The sequence below is a fragment of the Thalia democratica genome, chromosome 5 (assembly GCF_965202585.1).
Source record: "Thalia democratica chromosome 5, ktThaDemo2.hap1.1, whole genome shotgun sequence".
Lineage (NCBI taxonomy): Eukaryota > Metazoa > Chordata > Thaliacea > Salpida > Salpidae > Thalia > Thalia democratica.
This window is the reverse complement of record NC_139169.1, coordinates 59,411,968-59,429,435: the sequence shown is the minus strand read 5'-3', so window position 1 is coordinate 59,429,435 and position 17,468 is coordinate 59,411,968. Positions and strand designations below refer to the sequence as shown.

At 25.7% G+C, this 17,468-nt stretch overlaps 1 long non-coding RNA gene and 1 pseudogene across 1 annotated transcript; one reads left to right on the top strand and one right to left on the bottom strand.

The window, feature by feature from the left end:
- Positions 1 to 4,088: 4,088 nt before the first annotated feature.
- Positions 4,089 to 6,940, top strand: LOC145837205 (uncharacterized). The gene is made up of 3 exons (XR_014369929.1): positions 4,089 to 4,135; positions 4,301 to 4,384; positions 6,762 to 6,940. It is a non-coding gene; the product is annotated as an uncharacterized LOC145837205 (long non-coding RNA).
- Positions 6,941 to 15,030: 8,090 nt separating this feature from the next.
- Positions 15,031 to 16,567, bottom strand: LOC145835964 (dolichyl pyrophosphate Man9GlcNAc2 alpha-1,3-glucosyltransferase pseudogene; annotated as a pseudogene).
- Positions 16,568 to 17,468: the final 901 nt, after the last annotated feature.

Sequence of the window (17,468 nt, the reverse complement as noted above, 5' to 3'; positions counted from 1 at the left end):
TATATACAAAATTAGTCAAACAAAACAGACTAATTAAAGTTTAGGTAATTCAATCCTTTGTTGTAAACATACAGATACATAAATCCATTAAAGTAAAAATAGTGAATTGTTAATTTGTATTTTATTTCAGATTAGATTCTTCTACATTATTTATATATATATATATAATTTACGTTTTTGTATTTGACAATGTATTATAATGAAGGCTGGTATGTTGTTGATAGAATTATTTCACCCTGTTTCATACACTTGCTTCAACTGATAAATAAAGGTTTACTGTTTTCAGAGAATAGCATAGTGTGTTTATAGCCAAGGCCTTTGAAACTGTTGGGCACTTAAATCATTCTTCTACAGTGTACGAGAAAAACTAAAAAAATCCAGGTCCTTTTATGTTCATCAGTTTCAATTCAAAACGCCTTGCTACTTGTGCAAGGTGTTAAAACAACGTGGAGCTCAGCATATCTTATGCTGAAATAACTATAAAAATTTAAAACAAGTGTCCAGAACTACATGACTAACAACAAGTTTAAACCTGAAAATGTTCTTATAGTTGATTGACGGAAACTTGTTAGCTTCCTTAAGAAACTGCTGGAACCATTTACATAGTAACGCAGCACAAGGTTTAAACAGTTTTTACTAATTAATTGTATAATAATAACTGAATTTTATAAGTTTATTCTTTATTGAAACTACATAAAACTTGAAACATTTAGGATCTAGATCCAGTCGGGTCTTAAATTAAAAAGACAACCAGATCCGGTAGATCACTAAAATTAATTTGATTAACTGAAAATTAAATGTTCATTTCAATATATACTTTGCATGTTAGAAAAGAGGTAGAAAATAAAAAAAAATAATGTTTTGTTCTTATCCTGATAAAAGCTAATCTGACCTAAATCTAAAAATATTGCCCAGATGGTCAGATTAGTGAGGATGCACTGTACTGAATAAGCTAAAATACTTTTATTTAATCAGCATTTTAGTTTTATAAAATCAAATACTTAAAATTTATTGTTTTTTTTTTATTAAACATGTCATTAGATCCTGATTTAAAAAGTCATTTTGTAAAACTTCCAATTAGGTCATATTAAAAGTTTTGATTAACCTAATAAAATACATATCATGATTTTATATTTTAATTGTTTAAAAAGGTTTATTTTAATTTTTTATTTATAATCACCATTAATAAAAACCTAAAAATGTTTATATTTGTTTGAGCAAATTTTAAATAGTTTAACAGGGTTCGTGCGCGTCAGGCTAAATCAGGCTAAATCAGTTTTTTTGAAAAAAGTTGAAAAACGTCAGGCTAAATCAGTTTTTGTGTTTAAAAATTTGAGAATCTCAGTTTTTGTCAGTTCAAATGCATGAAATTTTTTTAATTAAGATCAAATTGAGATGTGAATTTATTTCTAAATAAAGATTTAGTTATTAAAGACAAAATCAGTCAGTATTTGTAAAAATAAGTTCTTAAAACCTTTTGTTGAATCTCTAAAATAATATTAAGAATCTTCATTATTTCGTTTTTAGTAGATTATATACGTCATAACTATAAAAATTCATAAAAAAGTACAGTTTAAACATTACAGTTTAGTTCAACAACTTGACTGTTTGTTTGAATTTGTTTACATGAGCTTTGTTTTTCAGAGCTTAGTTGGTTAAACTGTTTTAATTTCTAATATAAAGGCTTTATACCAAATACTTTATAGATTAATACTCTTAGCAGTTTGTTCACATATTTTATTTTCTGTTTATTCAAAGTTATTAGAGATATTCACAAGACTAAAAAATTACTTATGTAATATCATGATTATTTTAGTTAGTTATTTTAAAAATTAAGATGCTTTAATGATAACATAAAGTTTTTGAGAGATGTGTTTAATTACATTTTGTTTTTCTTTTACAGACTTATTCACATTTCTGTTTTAATAAAAGCTTCTGGTCCAGTCATGTAACTTATAATTGACAAATTCAAGTACTAATTGACACGAACCTTGTATATGGGTGATAAGTTTTGGATGTAACAAAGCCCCAAAATTTAATAAAGGTATGAATTCATTGAAGCAGAAATTATAATGACCAGTTAAAAATATTCAAGTTGCTGGGTAAGGGATTGATAGATGTTGAAAAATAATTCATTTAAATTTTTATTTTCTTTAAAAGTAGTTTTGTGAATACTTTTATTGCGTTAATTTGCTAATTAAGACCCCCCGATACCCAAAATGCCTTCTGAAGGTGAATTTTTCTACTTTGAAAAAATGTCAGGCTAAATAGGTCTCTGTCAGGCTAAATGAAAAGGAATTTCGCGCACGAACCCTGTTTAATGAAGTTATAGGATATTACTAAATTGTTTCTTAGAAACCTCTAGAACTAAATTGAATATAAACTATTATAAATTTTTTAAACATTTTTTACTAACTTTTTACTTGGTTTTTTTTTTTTAATCGATTTTTGTTATAACTTTTTTGAGTATGCTAACTTATATAAATTAAGCTAATTTGTTTGTATATTTTTTTTAGAACATGAAAGCAATAATAAGTGGACACAATAAAAAGCTGCTCGAAAAACCACCAACAGAGTCGAAGCTGAGCAACTGCAAAAACAGAAAGCAATGTCCAGTCATAAACAAATGTAAATCCGAAAAAGTAATCTATGAAGCAATTGTCTCATCTGATAAAAATGGTAAAAATGTAATATATTGGATCGACGCGAAGACCTTTCAAGAATAGATTATACGAACATAGAGCGTCATTTTCGAACCCCAACAAGAAGAAGCGCCCACCAACTGTACACAACTCGCCAACTACATATGGAAATTTAATTAAAAAGACGAAGAATGCACAATTAAATGGAAATACTGAGACAGACCAACAGCAGATTCGAACCAAACTTTATGTGCTCACTAAGTAACCTAGAAAGACTGTATATAGAAACCCTAACCAAAGAAAAATCCTTAATAAGAGAAGTGAACTGGTCAAGCAATGCCCTCATTACCCTAGACAGTATTTTTAGTTTATTTTTAATCGCATTTACTTAATAGTTTGTTTTATTCTATTTAATTTAATTGTAACATTATGTTTGTGTTGTGTATATATTTTTGTTTTTGAGTTACAATTTTTTCGTAAAAAGATCATTTCTGTTTTCATAAAATCCCCATAAATCTTAATATTTACATTTTTTCAAAGTTAGTATATAAAATGTATAGTTAATAGATTATTAAAATTCAACTTACCTATATTTAATTTTGAATTATATTAACTTTTGTAAACAACATATTAAATAACACATATTTTAAATCTAACTTTAATTTTATTTTTCTGTGTACTTTTATTTTCCAATTCATCGCTCTGTATACTTTTGTTTTCGAGCTTTTTTTATTGTCTAATGAATTGCTCTGCAGGGAAACGGCGTAACGAAATAAAAGTTAGACGATAAATTAATATAATTTGTTTGTATATTGCATGAATTAAATATCAATACAATATTTTAAACTACTTGGTGTATTACTATTGGAAAATCATTTTAATTTCAGTTACTTATAATCTTATTTTTAATATTTTATCTTTTTATTGTGCAGTATTTAAAACAAAAATACAATTTATAAACTGAATAAATTAATGGAGAAAAAACATTTTTCTTTAGTATAGTCTTTGTTTTAAATTATGATTAGTGTTATTATTTTGAAAGTAAGTTTAAAACACTTAACCTCATATAAAATTTTTAGAAATACTTGAGAATTTTTTCATACTTAAAAGTTATTTTTAATCAATATTTATATTTTTAATTGATAATAATTCTATTTGCAAAAAGTATACATATTTGTATGTAAAGCTACGTAACTAGACTACAGTTTAATATAAATCTGAATATCTATATATTGTTTTTTGAATTTAATTTAAGCTACTGTGCTTTGAGGTTTTTTTTTTTGAGATATTGCTAGAAAAAAGTTTAAAATTAATAAAATATGGCTGTTTTTGGTAATTATGAATAATATATTTTTTTAGATGTTTTCTAATTAATTTTATCCTCATATCATAATTAATTAGACCTAAATGAGTATTTTTTAATTTTTAATATATTTATTTATTTTTAGGAATGTTGCTCTTTAAAGTTTTTATAAGAACGTGAATTTAGAAGGGTAGGTAACCTTTAACAGTATGTGTAAATGTATTTGTATTTAAGCAGAAAGTGCAAGTTTGTTTTGTTACTAACAGTTTGCAGTTATGCTGTTTTTATTTAACAAATAGGTTTTTTATCTTGTAACGAGGCTTTATGATACTATTGCAATTGTTTTTTTTTTTAGAAAAAAGAACAAAAAGGTAATGGCTTCAAGATGAACAAGCATAACTAGATAAAAAACTAATGACTGTGCGATTATACGGAACAGGTTTTTTAACCTTTATAATTTTTGGACAAAATAATAGAGTAACTGCTGTTTTCTTTTGAAAATATTATTTTACAATTTATAAATAAAGTATTAACAAAAAATTGTCTAACAGAAATTTTAAATGGTATAAACTTTTTTCGAATATGATCAGAAATAATTATGTTTTTAATTGCTAATAATAAGTTAGTTTTTCATTTTTATGTAAAACTAAATCAATTATAAAAACATAGCTCTTAATTAAAAATTTATTTTTGAAACAATAGTTTTTATTGCAATATATTATTGTTCATATTTTTTCTGCTCTATATTTTTTTTTAGTTTAAAATGGTGAATTATTTGTATGGTTTAACAGTTTAATTGAAAAATTGGGTAAAACAGATTTATTACAGGTATCAATTCAAATTGTAGATTATATACTGAAAATTAACTATTCGAAATGTAATTTTAAGTGTTTGTTAACAAAAGATCCTTGTGAAACAAGTTCACTGAAGTATAAATAAAAACAAATTATACAGTAATCTTCCTTTATTGTACCAACATATGTTTCTGTGTGTTAACGAATTAACACACTTCAACTGAGTTCTGTAAAAAAATAAATACTGTAATGAATGAATAGAAGCTAAAGTAGGTGTATACATGTGTTCATTAAAATAAAAATTTCTACAGATTTTTAGAAGTTAATTGTTAATAATAGGTAAAATACTTAATGTTAAATCCGACTGTTATAAAACTATAACATTTGTAATTATTAAGTCTAAATAAGTAAGGTAAAATAGAATACACAACAAAAATCCTGATGTTTATATATGTTGTGACGTAATTATTAGATATTTTTTGTTGAATCATTAGCAACGGTAAATAAATTTGAATTAGTTATTCTTTCCAGACATGTAAGTAGTTTATATTATGATTTGTTGTTTTGTTGTGTATTTTAGTTCAACTTACTTAATTTAGAATTAATAATTACAAATATAGTATAGTTTTATAACAGCCGGGTTTAACATCAAGTATTTTACCTGTTATTTAACCTCTAAAAATCTGTAGAAATTATTTTATTTTTATAAACACATGTATCCACCTACTTTGGTTTCTATTCTTCCATTACAGTATTTATTTTTTACAGTACCCAGTTGAAGTGTGTTAATTCGTTAACACACATAAACATGTATTGATACTATAAAGGAAGATTACTGTATAATTTGTTTTTATACTGAAAATTATATTTACAACAAAATCAAGTAGTTGCTCAGTTCCAATGCTTAACAAATAATCAAACCATGATTCTCAACAAAAAGTAATTATTTGACAAACTATGCAAAACATGGTAAAAAAAAGTTTAAAAAATTGTATTTTTTAGTTGCTAGTAAGTTATTTGTTTTTTCAATTGTTAAGTAAAACTAAAACAATTATAAAAACAAAGCTCCAAATAAAAATTCTCTTAAACTTAGTTGACAGTGTGTTAGTTAAAATAGTAATTTATTTCCATATTTTTTTAGTTATTATGTTTGAATAAGTTCCAAAATAATTACTCTATTCTGTCTCTAGCAATTTAATTAATTAAAACTTTCGATGTGTTGGTTAGTCTATACCAGGGTTACCCAAACATGGGTTGGTGCCAAATTTGCACGAGTGAACAAAATTCGAGAAGACAATTTGCACGAGAAGACAATTTTGCACGGAGACACTTTTGCACGAAGACATTTTTGCACGGGTTGAAATTATTTTTAATGTTTTTCTAATTATTATTTATTATTATTTTTTTTATTAGTAAACATTTTTTATTTTTACTATCACTGTTACACCTTATCCTCAGTCGGTAGCTTTTTTTTTTAATTATTATTTTTTCGTTCGTTTTAATTTATAGTAATTTTTATTAGTTTTATTTTTACTATCACTGCTACCCCTTACCCTCCGTCGGTAATTATTATTATTTTATTTTTTTTTGAAATTAATTTATTAACGTTTAGTTAATTTTTTTTTTGTGTTTTTTTCTATATCTTTTTTTTACGCTCGTGCAAAAATTACCCTCCATGCAAAATATTCACTTGTGCAAAATTGACCCTTTCTGCAACTTTGTCCCCTCGTGCAAAATTGACCCTTCGTGAAAATTTGTGTTTGTGCAATTTATTCTTAGTGCAATTTTGATCGTTTCTATTTTACATGATAGTATAAAAAGTATTATTTGTAAATAAATTAAACTTTGATATAAGACATCATTAAAACAATTTAGATAAACTTCAAAAAACTCTTAAATGAGTTAAATGTACTTAAAAGAGCCTTCTAAAGTATTTTTATTGGTTTTAGGACTAATTCATATACTTGTTATAGACTAAGTTTGATATATAATTCTTAAAATGTAAATTTTATTACTTTTTAGGTTAAACAGACCGTTTCAAAACAAGCTTGCAGTACAAATAAAAATCAACTAACCTATGAACAAAAAAAGTACAAGAAAAGAATAACTTCTCCAGACTGCCTTCATATCTATCCTTTTAATTTCTAATACCTAAAAACTTTTACTATTTCAAAATAAACTACTTTGAAACTATAGTTAAACTATGCAGTTATGTAATTTAATTTCGTTTTTTTACAGTTTTTCAAAATTTGCTATGTATATGAAACTACAAAAGTTTTTGTTGCTAAAAAGTTTTTTTACTTAAAACAGAAAAGTTCGAAATATGATGAGCTATGCAAAAAAAAAGAGCAACTTAGTAGTTTTCTATAAAAAATACTTAATTTTTACTACAAACACAGAATAATATTATGTACTTATATAAATCTATATTTATATTTAGTATACAATCAAAAACTCAAAAAAAAAAAGTAAAAAACTACCTATATTGTTGGAATTTTGTTATAAAAGTTTAAAAACCTACAGTAAATAAAAAGTTGTCACAATTAGTAATAAAGCTTAACTTTAAACTGTATCAAAAAAATGATACAAAAGTTTTATCTTATCTTTTTTTTCAAAGGAGAAAAGCTCATGACCTACTTTTTTGCTGATTTTCTTTAAAGCTTTGCGAAGTTGAAGTTTAACTTAAAAAAAGTTTTCAAACCATAAAAAGGAAAAATAAACTCATAATCTAAGTAAATAGGCGCATAATTTTTTATAACTACAATTAAATTTGGTCTATGAACAAGTATAAGAAAGAATACCTTTATAAACTTTAACATAAAACTGTTTAATTTTTAGAAAAATTATGTTCAAACTTGCACACTTATGTTTTACGATATTTTTATTGTGATCAAAAATATTTAATTGAAATAGGCAACAAAATTGTCATGTACTGGGCATGACGTTAAACTGTTCTGGTTTCCAACACGATAAACGAAAGGGTTTTTGTACACCAAGTCCTGGGATCAAATATTTTGAGCGTTATTATTGTCGTTTAATAACAACAGCATTTTTATTTCGCATCTAGTCTGTATGTTTTTTTTCTTTGCTTAATGTGATTAAATAAACAAATTTAAATTAATATCAATTATAACATAACTAATATGTCTAAAAAGTCCTAAAACAGTTTTTAAAATAAAGTTAGACACAATCTGTTTTAAAAAACATTTGATTTTAAGTCATTTTTGCCACGGTATCAATTAGATTTGAGTAGTTCTACAACAGTTTTTGTAAAATTATACACCTAAAACAATATTTTACTTTTTAAGTCATGAAATTAAAACTTTAAAAACTGAATATTGCCAAACAAAAAGACTTTGATGCGTTACATAGACTCAAACTCAAAAAATTAATGTAGAAAACAATATTTATGCTCTTGGGCAGTATAACATTTTATTTAAAATAAAACCAAAACTGAATTGTTTACTTTATAAAATATAGCTATTAGGCTTTATCAAGATAAAAATTACTTTTTAATAATAATACTAGCTTAGGTGATAGCTATAGTATAGCAAAACAATCTTACTTGAGTATAACATGACAAACAAAAAAACTAATACTTGGAACCATGTTAAAAATAAATAGAGATATTAATAAGGACTAGTTGAAAGTTTATCATATGAGGCCACGGTCTTAAAACATTAAATACCTGAACCAGTCAAGATTGGTATCCATTTAGCTATAAAAACTTTTTTTTAATATAACTTAATTGATTAAGTATTAAAATTTTTACTTCAACTAAAAGCAAATTCTGTTTTAAAATTTAGAACCATTTGTTTCAATTAAAAAACAACGTTTTTCGTCAAAAATTTAAAAGTTGTCCTAATTGAAAATATTAATCCTTTTTTTCCTTTAACTAACTATCAGTTTTTACGAAATTAGCTAAATATCTAAACCTAAAATCTTAACATGAAATAAACAATGTAAACAAAAAGCTTTGTAGCTCGAAGACCGAAAAGTCTTTCTGTACATCAGGTACTTTGACTACATTATTTCTTAATAAAGTTCAATAGACTTATTTACAGAAACATCTTTACTGCATAAATTATTATTTTTTAAGATAGAAAAAAACGCTTTGTTAAAATACTATCAATTTTACATTTGAAAACTATATTCAGCTAATGTGATTTAGTGTGAAACTTTTTTTTATAGTATTAGTTATATCATAGCTTAGTATTTTGATACATAAGAAATAGATTTTTTCTTCATTTTCTAATATGATGTAGTTACCAGCATACTGCTAATACCTATGCAAATAATAAAACCGTGCAACACTTTAAAAATTTTAAGTCATTAAGTTAATTTTCGAACCAAAACGTCATTTCTAAGATGGATCTGGTCATTAAAGTCTATAGTTATTTCAGTCATTAGCTTACTACTTTGATAATCTAAGGATTTATGAATTTATATACTGTCAAAACGTAGTTAGAGAATGTTTTCTTAAATTTTTAAAATTTAGTTATTGAAAATAAAAATCATAACCTCTATTTTATTTATGCTTATTTAATCAAAATGCTTTTGATTATCAGCAGAATTTATTAATTATCTTATAAATTTTAAAACACTCACTTCATAGAAAGATAAAAAAATGATCTAAAATTTTTGTTTACCAATAAAAAACATCTATGTTTTAATCTGTAAACTGATTGTTTAAAAGTAAGGAACTAAAAAACAAAATAAAAGTTTTCAAACAAATGTTTCAACTCGAAATAAAGTTATAAAGGTTAAATATTATTTCTAGCATAATATATCTTAACATATAGGAAAAAAAAACTATAAAGTTGTTATTTTTAGTAAACTTACTTTATTTTTATAGTTAACTTTACATCATAACAATGTCAAGAAACCACTATTTTGTATTTTTAGTTAGATAAAACAACTACTTTTTTAAAGTGTTTGTAATTAACAGTATTAATTAGTAATAAAAAAATTTCTTTATTCATTTCTGTAAGAACTCAATACTAAAGCATTCTGTTAGTAGAAAGTGTGTAATTATTGTTACTTCAGTCAACAGAAAGTTCATAGTAACTTGTTTACAAAATTTTTTTTGTTATAGTATTTAATCGTAACTTTTTTAAGTAACCTTGATTGAAGTTTCTATAAAATTTAATTAGTTCTTAAAATTACAATATACTCAATGTTTACATATATGTGATAATGTGAACTTAAAAGTGTTTGTTAATAGTTGCAGAATAAAAATAAATAGATAAAATAGCGGGATTTAAAATGCACGCAATCATAGTATTTTACAAAGGTTTGCTAGTTTATTTTGAATACTTACAAAACTAAAATAATTTTCGGCTTTAGATACTAGTTGGTTTTTGAACAATTCTAGTAGCTTTAAATCTGATGCTAAACTTAAGTTTAAAAAAAACTCAATGAAAAAGTTTGCAAAGTACTTTTTATTTTACTAGCTCGTCAACACCTATAGATTTTATTGAATTAATTTTATTGTAAGACAACAACAATTTAGTTAGGTTACCTAACCAGACTAACATACAAGAGTTATTAAGAATCAAAATATTTATAAAATGATAGTCTCGAATAAAGCAAAAGTGCATATGTTAAATGAATATTACTTTCATATCAAAACTGTTTTTCTTTAATGTATATGATAGGAACTACCAATTAATTTAAAATTAACAGAATATGGTCAAAAACTTTTTTGGAAACATATTTATAGTTTAAAATTTAAGAGTAGTAAAGCTTTTTGTAAAATTTTGAATACAGTATATTAAACAGTAGTTTTAGATACTATAGTTTGTTGAACGATAAAAAACACTCAAAATGTTTGGTTCTAGGACCTGGTAAACGAAGAACCTTTCAGTTATCAAGTCGTAAACTACGAATATCTTTTAATGTCTTGTCCAGGACAAATTATAAATCTTAAACAAATAATATTAATCAAAATAGACAATATGTAACAGCTGTGGTTCCCAACCAACAAAAAGTAATTTTTATTTAGCGTTTTGTTTATTTTTTATAAAAAAAAATAATTTTTGTATTCAATAACTTATTATTATTGTTAAGGAAATTATTAGAAACTAAATTATTGTTTTTTGCTGATGCCAAGTCATTTAGAAAATCTAGATAAAAAATTAGAATATATACAAAAACAGTTCTTTAATAACTATGTTTCTATTTTAATAAAAGTGTTGTTGTTAAATGAAAATTTTATATAAAAAATATTTTCATTATTTTATCAACATCCGTAAATTAAAAAAAAAACATGATTTATTACAGTTTTGTTATATAGATAATCGTTAAAAACATTGTCAGACTATTTTAAGTTATAGAACTTTAATCTTCATTTTATATAAAATAAAATTTTAAGGTTCAGCAAATTTTTAAACCTCTTAGAGTAAAAACTTTACATGTGTTACAAAAAACTTAAAAAAAAAAATTTAAATAGTGAAATATTGAGACAGTTTGTTTCAATAGGAATTTTAACCAACTGTAACTTTTCAAACTATCACAAACTGTCCGATTATTTTCTAAAAAAAAGCAGACTACTTGTCTACTATTCATCAAAAAAAAAAAAGTATGTAACTAATTAAACTTAAAATTAGTTTTTAGAAAAAAAACTAGCTAAGACAATAAAATATTGCCTAATCATTTCTGACTTTTGTTTATCTTTAATATCATAATTAATTTTTTTATTTGACATATTTTACTATTATTAGTTTACTGAACGATAAAAAAAACTGTCAAAAAATTGGTCAAATGAACAAAAAAACCTTTCGGTTATTGAGTCGTACACAACTTGCATACAGTTTCACATTGAGGTCATTATTACAGTGCTTCCTCGCTTATCAGGTTATGTTTGGCAAGCTTTTTATTTTTTGTAAATAAGGCCAATGAGATCAAAATATCGATTTAAAAAATAGTCTGCTTCATTTTTATTGTGCTATGCATATAGTGCAACTTACACCAAGTTTACTGCTAATTGAACGAGTCAAAGAAATAAATATACAAAGAACAATAAACAAAACTTAAAATTAACTTAACGAAAAAAAAATTACACTGTAAACGGTTTAAACAATATCGGACCTCTAAAAAAGAAAGGAGTGAGGTTTGTTTGACGAAGCTTACTCGTTTTTTAGCAGAAAACTCACGGAATTGAACTTTTTGACACACTTTGTTGGGCTTTTGGTTGACAACAATAGTATGCTAAGTAATAATTTATCTTTTGCATGGCTTCAGCGTAAAAGAATGGCCACTTAAATGACTGGGAATAAAAATTTCGCCTTACAAACTAACAATTAAAATAAATTATATATGTGTTCTACGAACATGTACTTATTGTCAATCTTTATTTTGCCTTTTTTGGTTCATCCGGCCGGCTGGGTATTAAAGCTAAGGTATGTTTGGTAACATTTTAATGTACGATCCGGTTTCATCGCATATAAAATTTGATTTTTGGACTAGCCCTCGATTTACTATTCTTACATTTTTATAGCACGACAACTATGAATTATAACATCAATTATAATTTTTTTTCAGAATCATTACGTTACTGTAAACTGCTTGCTTAGTTGTTGAAATCAAATTAAACATATATTTATCAAAAAATGCTAAAATAAGCATCGATTTTAGCTTATTTTATTTTTAATCTCCTTCTCGACTGAAACCGGCCGGATAGGCGAGGAAGCACTGTGCAAATTTTGTTTATTCAAGGACTAAAAACGCTATAACTATGTAAAGTGTCAAAGAGTATCTAATCCAGTGTCAATTTTATTTGAACTGGGGTTGCCACTGGTTTTTGAGAAATTTCTTGCATGTTTTTGAAAGTAGACGTTTGTGGTTGAAGAGCTACTTAAAATTTTCTTCAATAAAAAAAATTTGATGATGTCAAACAATTTTTATCTGTATGGTAAACTTTTCATATAAAACCAAAATTTTACTACTTAACATGTAAAAACTGTTTAAAATTCGAGAATTTTAGTTCAAAATTTCATGTAATTTTTTTAAATTTCTCAAAATCATGTTTTTTGCAACCCTGTTGAATTTAAAGTAATGCATTGTTTTTTGATAATTATTATTGTGAATATGTGAAAACCTTGACTAATTTTTATTGAAAATATGCACCATTGACTAAAAAATAATTGATTAACTTCTATCAATAAAACAGTTTGGTGAATAAGTTTTTGAAAAAAATTAATATTTTATATGAACTAGAAAAAAAGAATAATCTAAAGATCGGATAACTACAACTCACGTCAATTTTATAAAGAATAACAATTTTTTCCTCGGTATTTTAATGCAAGCTTTGTAAGAATCTAGCCAATGGATTTAAAGGTACAAAGTTTCTAAATTTCATTTTGAGAATATATATTATGATAACAAAAATAACCGCTCAGTTTTGAATCAACAAGAAAAAACTTCTTATTAATACTTGTTTTTCATAAATATTATAAAGTATCTATTTTTTAATCTTCATTAAAAATAAAATGTAACCAAGTAAAAATCCACAAGTTTATTTTTATCATAAAAGCTAGTTTTGTAAACAATGTTTCATAACTTTAGACTTCTCACATACTTTACAGCTAAGTAGAGAACAAGTTTTGTTTTAATAATGTGTCATTTAAATAATTTGAGGTAAGTTATTTTATTTTTTATCATTGTCTAAGTTAAATTTTGTTCACTCTTAGCTCAACTAAAGTTTAAATAAAAGCGACGATAAAGAAACCAACTTTATTCTTATGTTTTCATCAATAGAGATGAAATTTTAGGACTTTATAATACTTGTAGTAAAAAAATCAACAGTTTTCTAGTAATCATTGAAAACTATTTTCTCGTAGTCATGCTGTTAAAAATTTTTAGGAACAAAATACAAGCTATTTTAATATAGAATGAAAATCTATAAGCTAGGACAAAAGATCGCTTCAGGTAGAGACTAGTCCTCTAAATACCAAGGTTAAATATATAGTGTAACAAGTTTTATAAAAATATGAAGTTTACTAGTAACAAAACAGCAATTATTTTATGTTTCATTTCTTGTATAGTTTTTATAATAAAAAGAAAATAAGAAGAAAAAAAAAGTCAATCTATAACGACTTCTGACGGATAAAAAAATTCTATAAATGTTAACAAACCAATAAATAAAATTCAGATTCAATTAAAAAACATAAAACTATCAGTGCAATTTCTAAAGCTATAGAAAATAATAAATTGCTTTCTTAATCAAACCACTATTAACAAGTATTTTGAATGCATATTTTATCAACTGCATTCTTCAACTGTTATAAGCTCAGAGGTTCGGAAAAATATAACAAAATGGAAATGTTTTTTTAGTTATAGCTAATCCATATCTTATTGCACCATAATATAGTTTTAGCTTTTTTTTTGGCCTACTTTTAATCGCTTTAAACTTAAACGAAATTTGCGTTTGGTAAAAAAAATTAAATATTAATCATTAAAAAGCTAGTAAAAAAAAAACTTAGAGATAGACAGGTAACCAACAAGCATCTAAGATAGTAAATTTTGATAAAACCAATTTTTTATTCTTATTTTCTGAGGATATCATAAAACAACATTAAAAAAAAAGATCAAATCTATGAACACCAAATATATGATAATTTAGAGCAGTTATTTTGGATTTAAAACTCTTTTAAAAAAGATAATTTAAATTTATAAAATCTTATTTCAAACCTTAAACTTTCATTTAGTCCAAACAAAAATAAAAGATTAAAACTTTATTACATTGTGTATATAAAATAAACAATAGCTAATAGAATTACACGGTATTGTGTGTTTAAGTTATAAGATTAAATTGGTTTTACAAAAAATACCTACTTAGATGCTTGGTTTACAGTCTAAAACTTATACAAAAACTAAACGTGTCAAAAATAACAAATGTGTAACCAAATTGTAAGCTCAAAAAAATGTGTACTATATATATTTGAAAAAGTAAAATAATAAAACACTAATGCTTATAAGCATAAAAGAATAATCAAAATAATGTTGTTTAATTTTCATTAGCAAATATTTTAAGATACTTAATTTTTGAGAACAAATTATTAACTTGACTAGGCTTAGTTTACAGTTATGCTCTAACCTAAATTTGTAGCTAGTTAAAACATAGTTAAAAGTATTAAAATCTAATTGATATAAAACAAAAATAACTTGAAAAAATTTCAAAACTACTAAGGTCACTTGTAAATATACTTCATGACATAAGTTAAATAAATTCAAATATGACTAATAAAAAATAATAAATAACTTAGTAAATAAGATAAAACTACATAAAAAAAAGTTACAACTTAAGTTGCAAAACATTAAAAATAACAAAACACAACACGAAAACGCCACAGCACACAACAGAAGTGAGCAGAGCAAACAGGTCGGGCAGGTTTGCGGGAGCGCTGAAGAAGTGTGAAACCATCAACACGTAGCTCAGCGCCCACAGCAGCCTGCACACTTTTGTCACAACGGATTTGACCACAATCATCCGACGGCTTTCCAGGTCGTGGCTGTCCAGCAAGGTTCTGAGGAAGTGGTCAACCTGCCTTTGGACGCTGGCAAACTCGAACCCACAAATGGCTTGGAACATGAGGGAAAGGACGATGGTTTGCATGGCAAGGCCGTCCTTGTAGAGCAGAGGCATCATGCTGACCACTGAGTACTGCTGCATGATTGTTAAGGGGAGAGAAACGTCCCTGTGGTACAGCAGGATGCTTGTGACCGCCGGAATCAATATTGACTTTTCATGCACGTGGTATGAGAACAAAAAGAAAGCCAGGGACACGTTCACCAAAGAGTACTTGAAGACTTTGACCCTGGGGTGAAACAATAGATGGGTAAAAGAGGGCAGAGAAGCCAGAAATGTTGTGATCACGCACATGCTGCTTAACTTTGCTATTGAAAAAAGGTCTTTGAGCTTTATAACGGGAGAGATAGTACACCAAATATTTGCTACTTTATCTTCGTACAATCCTCGGCCAACTGGGAATATTCTGCTAATAACATTGCTGAGACTTTTCAAAGATAGAAAGGGGAACCAAATTATCAGCATTGTTGCAACGACAGTTGCTGCTAACAATGCAAACTTGTTTAAACCTTTTGTTAAAGGCAGTTCAAATATTTTTCCTAACAAGTAGCAAAACATAGGCAATGCGTGATAGAGCTCCATTTGTTTGTAATTCAGTGCAAGACAGAACAAAACTGATCCCATAATATCACTACGACGCTGAAACATGCTAACACTCATCAAGAAAAGCCCTAAACTGAAGTTGTTGTATTGAAAATGACCATAGTCAATAAGAATTATACCGGGGTACAGCAAAAACATCATTGCAAAAGAGTGGAGAGACTTGGGAGCATCAGAGCAATGCTCAAAACTCTTGACAGACAGTCGGCTCATTAGCATGACGGCTGGAAAATAAATAAGAAGGTCCACCATGAGAACTGTGGCTCGCATGAAAAACTTGTGGCTTTTGCCTTCAAAACCTCTGGACTTGTGCAGTTCCACCCATTTGGGGTTGAAAAAGTGAGCAACTTTACCACAAGCCCAACTGTGGTAGGCTGTAAGTGGAGGATAGTCGAGCCCCCAGTAGCCTAAGTCATTGTCTTCTGTCTGGTTGTACCAGTCAGTAATGTTCAAGTTCATAGTGATCTCTTGCCAATGCCTCTGAGCTTCGTAATCCCCAAACTTTGGAGACACTCCCTTTCCGGAGTAAGGACCATGAGAGACAATCCACCTGATTAAAAGGGAGAACAAAATCCCAATGCCTAAATTTAAGTCACTGGATAAAACTTTCATTTTGCAAACAACAAGTTTGTACAGTAAGTCTATCTGTAAATGTTTTTACCACAAAATTTAAATTTAGCATACACAAAAATGAATTATTTGTTATTTAAAAGCTTTAAAAAGAACAAAAAATTTGAAACTTTAAAACAATACTAAACTTAATAATGATTTAAATGCATGTATTAATTTAATTTTAAAGTTGTAGTACAAAAACTAAACAAAATTAAAACACAAAAATTATAATTTAAACAGTAATCTAAATATTTTTATTTTGAATCAAGTAAGTTGAACTGGCAACAATTTAATACTTTTTTACAAGAACAACACAAAAATTATAATTTTAATAATTTTTAAAGAGTGTTTAATGATACAACAGATAAAAAGGTACTTGAAGTTACTTTTATGACAAGTTTTATAAATTTTTATGATATGCTTTTAGTTTATAGTTCTCTATTGTAAATATTTTACTGTTAAATAAGTTTGTTTATAATAATCTTAAGTCAATTTTTAATAAAATGATTATTTAATAAGCACTTTTTTTGATAATTTTTACTTAATAATATTTTTGTAGATAATTATTATAAAAAAAAACACTATACAAAAAGAGCAATTTAATACATTAGTACTTTTTTAATAATTAACTTTTTCAACTTAGTTTTACTTCAGATAATTTATTTCTAAATTTAAGTATTGTTTGTAGAATTAACTTGAATAAAATTTCCAAAATTTTAAGGTTTTTGTACTCTATAGAATAAAAAAAAAGTCTTTATATTAGCAAGCGTATTTTTATTACCACAATGGTAAACTAAAATAAAATTAGCACATCTTGAAAACCTTAAAAAGTATCTTAATAGAACAAAGTGTAAAAAAGTGGTGACTTGAAGTTTATAGAAGCACCATGTAGCTTTAATACAGTTACTATTTGTAAAATTTAACTACTT